Consider the following 8,943-nt stretch of genomic DNA (forward strand, 5'->3'; position numbering starts at 1 on the left):
TGAATGGTAGATTATGATTGTCCCGGAGGGTGGAAACTAATTTGTTTAGTCGAACAATCTATGGTTGCGCCATATTCACTCAACCAGTCCATTCCCAGAATAATATCAAAATAGGCCATATCAAGAGGTAACAGATTGGCATATACCCGAATATCCTCAAGTTGGAGTTCACATGCAACATACACAGAAGCATAAATTATAGGGTCTCCCAAAGGTGAAGACACACACAACACATAAGACAGTTTTTCTTCAGTCTCATCTAAATTAGGAGCAAATAGTTTCGACACAAAAGAATGCGTAGAGCCGGAATCAAATAACACACAAGCAAAGTGACCATGAACCATAAATGTACCTGACACTACCATTGCAGCATTTTGCACATCTCCTAGACCAAAGCAAATACCCTGCTTTGCCTTGCAGTATCTTTGTTATTAGTAGATTTGACCGGTGCCTTGGTGTTGGTGGTTGGTGCCGACCCTGCTGAACTGGTAGCAGTCCTATTGCCATTTTGTTGCTGCTTCCTCTGAGGGCAATCCCTTATCACATGACCTGTTTTTCCACAATGAAAGCAGGCTCCAGACCCCCGATAGCACGTCCCACGATGCCTCTTTCCGCACTCTGAACATATGGGAATCGAACCTTGACTGGGGTAGAAGTAGTCGAAGTTCCTGAATTTTGTTTCTTGTTTGGTGGAGTAATTGTCCCCTTTGACCATTGGATATTCTGTCTCTTTCCTTTCCATTCAGAGATTCGGTTCTGATTAGCGAGGTTTCCTTCTGCTATGACCGCCCTCTCTAACACATCGACATAAGTGGGTAGTTTCAGCATATTGACCTTGTCCAGAATAGCACCCCGTAGTCCCCCTTCAAACTTCCGTGCCTTCTTATAATCCGTGTCTACCATATGAGGCGCGAACCGGGCTAGTTCCGCAAATTAGGCTTCATACTCAACAACGGTCTTATTCCCTTGTTGAAGAGTCTCAAATTCAGTTACCTTCTTATCTCGTACACTTTGAGGGAAGTACTTATCATAAAAAAATTCCAAGAACCTCTCCCATGTCAACCCTTGATGCATAGTTCTTGTAAGCATCCACCACCTCCGCGCCTCGTCTTCAAGAGTAAAGGCAGCCAGTTGCACCTTTTAAGCTTCGGTGCAAGGAAAAACTTCAAATAACTTCTCTATTCCCAACACCCATGCCTCTACTTTCATTGGCTCTATTCCTCCTTTGAAGGATGGCGGCTTTATCTTTTTAAACTCCTTAGTGAGGGTAATGGTCTGGCCTTCAATATGAAAGTCTTGTACTACAGGTGGAGGTATCAGTTGTGGTGGCGGTTGATGTTGGGGCTGTTGCTGTTGTTACCGTAATGTTTCCACCATTTCCATGATCATTCTCTCCATCCTGTCCAGCCGTGCTGAAGTAGAATCTTCCGCATCTTCTGTCCTTGTCCTCACCATAGCCTACACAACAATCAATTATATCCAATAGACATAATTCCAAATTGTTAGCATTATCAGAGTTCATATAACGTTGCTATCGACTTTTCATTTACTTTCAGGGTGTCATGCATAATGCCTAAATGTTTTCTAGACACCCTAAAGCTCAATGGGTTCGTGTGTGAGATAGCAACTCGTGCTCTGATACCACTTGTTACGCCCTCAAACCCGCCCCTACAAGTTTGGGCATGACCCGTTCGAAAATGAACATTTAACCTGTTGTATATAACATACGGGGCCTTATCGGAAGCATATAATAAGAATATAACGATACATATAATCTCCATTGAGCTATATCTACATGCCAGGACCTTACATGCATCACAAGCACCATAGAAAATAGATAAAGTTCCAAACTATATCTCGTAGCATCGGTTATATACAAACACACATACAGTCCCAGCCCCATCATGGGCTTATACAAAAAAAAATCATTGAAGTTCTATACTTTCAACCTTAAATGGGTAATCAAAGGTAAGCCAATATCTTAATAAACTTTACAAAAATAAATGGCTTCGTGCAGTGCCTGGACCCGCGAAGGTTGACAAAAGAAAACGGGTGTCAGGGCTAGGACTGACCACCTGGTTGGTTACCTACAGAAACAGACATAACACAGAGTGAGCCAAGCTCAGTGAATAGTAATGCATAAATAAAATAATGCTTGACTTGAAATAGAATACATCAAAGCATAAAAAGGTTCACACATAGTTGGTCTGAATCTGTATTAATTTCATGACGGTCTTGGCTCATTCTTGAAACATGGTAGCTTGCGACATGATATCTTGAAACATGATGGCTATAAGCCCTTAAACGTAATGGCACAAAGCCCTTAAACATGGTGGCGTTAAGCCCTTGAACGTAGTGGCACGAGGCCCTTGAATAAGTTAGCATTAAGCCCTTGAATCATGTGGCACTAAGCCCTTGAGTAAGTTGGCATTAAGCCCTTGAATCATGTTTGTATGAACTCAAGAGGTGTCTCACACGGACTCTAGAGGTGGCTCACATCGTAGCACTTAGTTCCGCGCAGCACTTTGTTTCATATTACAATTCAGAGTCTTACTAAATGAATGTTTTTCATCTTTCCCATTTCTTTCTTTACATATTTTAAAACATAACATAGTTGCATTTTATGCATGAACATAATACTTATGACAATCATTAGCTACATTTGAAGCATATAACGGTACTACTACTCACAGTGTTGTGATGACGTGCTTGTTCCTCCCGTAGTGTGCCCTGCACACATTCAAACTTACAAATTAGTTCATTTCTCTTTGTTAAATCCTCTCTTGGTTCAATTCACTTCGAATTAATTTTACACATGTTAGTAGGCATAAAATGCAAATTCTAAAAATATCCGAGGGTTCAACACGCAAAACGGAGAAACCCGTATTTTCCCACATGTGTCGCACGTGCGGCTGGGATCCCCGCATGTGCGGCAGCTGGTCCCGCACGTGCCTTTTAGGCAGAATCAAAACCCCAAATTTGTCCTTCTCCCGCACGTGCGGCCACAACCCCCGCACGTGCGACGATTGGCTCCCGCATGTGCAGCCATGAACCTCGCACGTGCGGCGATTTTGCAATTTTAGTCCGAATTTTGCTTCAAAATCACACTCTTTTGGGACACTTCCACAAGGCTCAAATTAACATGTTTAATCAATAAAACATAACCTAAAACTCATGTTAATAGGATCTCCAAATACATACATATCAATCTAGACATAACTAGATTCTTGATTCTCAAACATAACTAAACTTTCTTATGCATTCGACATCACATATATATGCATGGTGAGTTCTTCATAATTCTCATGAGAGACAAAAGATAATTCCTTCACATATATGTATAGACAACTTAGTTCAAAATCATCCAATTCAAAAGCATGTTCCAAGTCCAGGTTGTGCAATTATGATGGAATCACACTCAAATTCGAGAGAGGAGTTAGAGAAGCTAAAGAACTTACTTCTGAGCTTAGATCTTTCCAATTCTCACCAGATTATTCAATCTCTAATCTTGTTGAAGTTTCCCCTCTAGGTCTTCTCTCACTTAATCCTTTCTTGTTCCACTCTTCCCTTCACTTGTCTCCCAAGAGGGTTTTATGAGAAATTCCTAAGTCTTTTTCAAAGAGGCTTCTCATAGACATATATATATATATATATATATTGAATAAAGACAAAAATCAATCGTTCAAACATCCGAAATTGAAATTTCCCAAACATGCTTAATATTACATAAAAATTATGCTGATCATATATATATATATATATTCAATTTCAGTTAATTAAGCCCCTAAGGCTTCCAATTTCTGCTTCTAACTTAGAGATGTAACAGATATTTTCCCTTGTTGAACAGATGAATATCCTCAAACATGGGGTTTACTTAGCCTCAATTTCTCAGGGAATTTCACAACAAACATTCAAAAAGCACAGAATAGGGTCTGAAAACATATCAGAAAACATACACGAGGGTCGGGTCATTACAAGTATGGAGCCGAGGTTGACGGTTGATCAGCTGGATCAGAAGTTGACCCTTGATCTGTCCGAGATGTGGATATAGTCTATGGAGTTGTGGCAGAAGGTGGAGAAAGGCTTTTCTTCTTCCTCTTAGGGATGTCGGGCGGAGCTGACCTATAGGTTGGGATAAAGTTGAGAAGCAAAGGCGCCTTCCGTTTATGGATTGGCAGGTTTAGTAGCTTCTTTAAATCCTTGCTGGGGAGGAAGGATTGGCGAAAATTCTTTGGAGGCTGAGGAAGAACTGCAAAGATAGAACAGCACAGACACTAGAACAGAATACTAAAAACTTTATGCAAGAAGATAATAAAACTTATGAAGGGTGGCCCTTACCACCTCTTTCCCTAAGAACTGTTCGGCTTAAAGGATAAAGATGGAGGTCATCGTTTGGCTGAAACTCCCAATTGCCCGAGACGATGAAGTAATCATCTCCAACGCCCTTGTTGGAGTCGGGGAGGTCGGCTACGATTTTATATTCAGTGGATCTCGGCTTGAGGTAATAGACATAGTCCGTGTCTTTTCTAAGGCGACACATGGTATAACAATACTGGAAATCGGCAAGCATAATCCTGACATTCTCTTATTTGACTAAAGTTGTGGTACCAGTAATAACTCGGTAAGAATTGATGGCGAGTTGCATTGGGTTCAACTTATAGAAGTGAAGAATTTGACGGAAAAAATGGTCAAGTGGAAACCGAAGTCCACACTTAATAAAAGCAACTACAGGGAAGGGCATGGAGTTGTCTGTAGGCATGATGGAGTCATCATCCCCAGCCAACCTCAGATTGACATCAGCTGGGATTTCAAACTCTTACCTAAAAAATTCTAGCTTGGAGGGAGTGTCTACCCGATGTTTCTACATACCCATGATATCAGGATAGCTAAAGGTATTGGATTTCAGAAAGAAGATGTATCAAAAAAGGGTTATTGGGACCTCAACAAAAACCTAGGTTTGAGCTGGTGCAGAAATTTGTAAGGGATGTTTCAGTTTTGCCCTAAATTATGGGTTCTACAGACAAATCCCAAACCTAAATATATGAAAACAAAGACTGAAGGCACGAATCTGAAAAAGACACAAAAAACAGAAAATAAAAACGGAGTTTCAGAATCAAGAACAGAGATGGTCTATCAAGAGCATAAAGAATACAAGGAGTATAGGGCCAAGAACAGTGGCAAAAATACAGGGAAGTGGTGAAACAATGCGAGTGTTCAAGATATGGGTAAAGGCAAAATCGTGGAAAAAACACATGTATGATTCACAGATTAAAAATTTGAACAAATGCAGTAATGGCAACAAGTTCAAGAAAAAATTAAGAAACTGAAATAAGAAGGAATAGTGTATTACCAGAGGAAGAACGAAGCCGGTGTTAAACGTTGCCGAGGTCAGACGATAGTGGCAGACCAGAGAATCAGCACGAACCTAGTCAAAGAAAGCAAACACCGGTGGCTGCAGAACTTTGGAAGCTTGAGCAATAGAGGATTTCAAAGGGTAAAGCAAGAAAGAGAGAGAAAGAGCTTCAGACGCGAAAGAGTAAAGTGAAAAGACGGGGGAAAAAGAAAGAGTTTGATTAAACTTGAAACGGCAGCAAAAAAGGAAAATTAATGATTCTAGAAAAACGAATTCGTCAGGCGGCGCATACAAGCGCAAAAACGATCTACAAGCACGTCTGGAGTACGATCCAGTAAAAAGAAGACGTGTGGCTGAAACAGTTGAGTTGTTTGTGCACAACAGCTCACAAAATTCTTGATCTTTAAGAAGACATGTCGGCCTAAGATGATGATCTCGGATTAACCCGATAAATTAGCATAAGGTATTAATATAGGTTCCATCACCTCAGAATGCCGAGGTAATAGAACTTAGGGGGCAGTTGTGGGGATATATTTTTTTGAGTACCAACACGTGGCAAGGTGACGCCGACGTGTCAGCCGAGGTGCCACGTGTCCTGGTCGTTATGCCAAGGTCATCTCGGTTAGGCCGAGGTTATCTCCGAAGATATCAGAATCCAAGATAAGCGGATAAGAGATAAGTGACAAGAGTCCTAGAATAAAAAGAGACTTAGCCCAGATAAGGATAAAGCTCTCAGAGAGTTTATCTTTATCTCTTGAGGAAGTCCAAAGTAAGTACTGAAGAGGAATCCATAGAAGTCAGGCTTCTATTAGGATTAGGATTGAGGTAACTATAAAAGAGAGGTACCCCCATGAGTCTAAGGTACGCAATTTATATTCTGTCTAGTGAGTTAAGCACTATTGATTATCTTTGAGAGATATACTAACTTGATTGTCAGAATGCCCCTGGGTGGACGAACCACTGCCGGAATCTTCTCTTTCTGTTACAGGTTAGCCAGGTGTCATCTATTCTGCCAGTGTTCTCCAGCTGAATACTGAGTCGGGCAGTGTGATCAGAAAATCACTCATACAAGTATCAAATCAATATGCATAGATATAACATAAATCAAAGTGACCTCCAGCTGAACGAGCAATTGCAATTGCAATTGAATATATAAAACAAACTTGAACTATTCTATATTATGTATATATATATATATATATAGATATGAAGAGATGAAGAGATTACTTAACTAGTATATCATTCACAGAATAGTGATATACTTAACCAGATTAAATAAAAATCCAGATCATTACCTCTCTTATATCAAAATCAAACAAATATGCATCAATGTATAAACCTATACACACATATATAGCAAGAATGCAGTGATTAAAACTTAAATAGATTGATACAACAATTGAATAAAACAAAAAGAAAAAAAGAATAACTCAAACTTCATGAACAGAACTAAAACACAACTCTTTAGAACAAACTCGAAACAAGTAAGCATCGATAATTGAGAAAAGTCGAAGCCAAGTACTCGCAAAATCACTAGAACAAATGCAAGTTAAATAAGCTCCAAGTTTTCAACAATTCGAAGAAGAAATTGAAAAAATCTATTGAACGAGTCGATGATTCTTTCGAAAATCAAAATGGAGAGAGTTGAGGTTTGAGAGCTGGAGCTATCAAATAAACAATATATAAATGTTTGTTATGTTCTTTTATGGTGGAGAGAGATAGAGAGAGAGGAACGAGAGGGAAATATGTTGTCCATAGTGGCAAAGGCGTCTTTTTTTTCTTTTTCTTTCTAGAAAGTCATCAATTCGAAGCTCTACGGCTCTATCAAAGTCAAATATGATTGAATCTGAAGTTCTATGACTGAAGCTTAGCACGCATGACTTCAACCAAGATCTGAACAATGAAAACAATGGTCATCCGCATATCTACACCAATCCTCTGTAGTCTCGGCCATTGGTCTCCAAATCTACACTGATCCGCCATCGTACTGCGCCATCATAACAAGGTTCTCTCGATTTTTACTTGCAGCTTGATCTGGAGACAGGGACGACGGAGGAGGCTAGAGGAGGATCATTGATGGGAGACGACAAAGGAGTGCGATGAAAGAGCAGAGAGAGAGAGAGAGAGGGGGGTTTAAGTGTTGGAAAAAATGGTTTTATGGTGACTTTAATGTGAAATTAAAGTAGGTCTCAACCATTGGTTGAAATGGGATTAAATGGGTTTAGACTCTTTGTAACAAGGTCTTTACACCACAAAAAGAATGACAAAAAATTATTAAGAATTGAATGAGAAATTGTCTCATAAAGATGATCTCATGAATGAGGTATTGGGAATTGTGTATAACTACCAATCCCACATTGGTTGTAGAGGAAAACTTTGATGAGAATTTAAACTTTAAGATTTTGATAAGGACATAAGTCCTTTGGAGCATCTAAATTTTTTGAAGGAAATGAGTTATGGGTGCTTCAAGGATGGACTTGGGCCAAGACTATGGTCTAAGTTGGTTATGAAAAAATTGTCACACGCATGCGCGCCGCCCTCCCGCCTGGGCTGGGCCGGGTCTGGGTCCATGGTCCGTGATCCGTGGGTACTTAGGGTTAGGCTTGGCCCACCCATCTTAATCTTTTTGGGCCAAGCCAGGTCTGTGGACTGCAGGAATATATACACAAAACCTATGTGTATAATAGAGTTGGTAACTCCTCTATTCATGATGGATTTAATCCATTAGTTTTGCAGGTTAATACATAATTGATTTCTGCATTAGTGGCCAACCTTCATGGCTAGAAGGTTTCTCCTCTCTCCTCCATTGTGTATAAAAGGAGGCCCATCTCCCTTGGGTTAAATTAGGGGTGCAACTCGGGCGGGCTCAACCCGAGCAACCCGAGCCCAGCCCGAGTTTTTTTAGGGCTTGGGCAACTATATCTTGTAATCTGGACGGGCTTGGGCAAATTTTTGATGCCCGAATTGCAATTCGGGCCGGGCTTGGGCAGAACCAATGGCCAACTCGAGCAACCCGAACCCGAATTGAATTTAATATATTATATAAATTATATAATAAATTATATATAATATATATATAATTTAATAAATTATATAATATATATAAATTAAGTAAAAGAGTTAGTCTTAATTTTTATTTTTTATTTTTTTTTTGGTTAGTCTTCTATTAAGTAAAAGAGTTAATCTTAATTTTTATTTTTATTTTTTTTTTGGTTAGTCTTCTACCATTAGATTAGCATCTTTTATGCCTACCCTTAGATCTATCTACAGGTTTCTAGACTCGGACAATTCGGGCAATTCGGGCTAACCCGAGTTCAAAATACAAAGCTCGGGCCGGGCTTGGGCAGCAATGCTCGGGTTCATGGTCGGGCTTGGGCGGGCTTGGGCACTGCCAAATACAATTCGGGTCGGGCTTGGGCAGACCCCCAACCCGACCGAACCCGCCCGAGTTGCACCCCTAGGTTAAATACAGATTTTTTGCTCTCTTATTATAGTCAAGTTAGTCTCCTCCTATAATATATTTTTCCTGTGTGAGAGAGTGTTGCCATTGTTGGTTCGCCAAAGCTATCAGAAGGTGCTTCTGCGTTAGC

This window comes from Camellia sinensis, chromosome 11, assembly GCF_055761805.1.
Source record: "Camellia sinensis isolate YWXY chromosome 11, ASM5576180v1, whole genome shotgun sequence".
In the NCBI taxonomy this organism is placed as follows: Eukaryota; Viridiplantae; Streptophyta; class Magnoliopsida; order Ericales; family Theaceae; genus Camellia; species Camellia sinensis.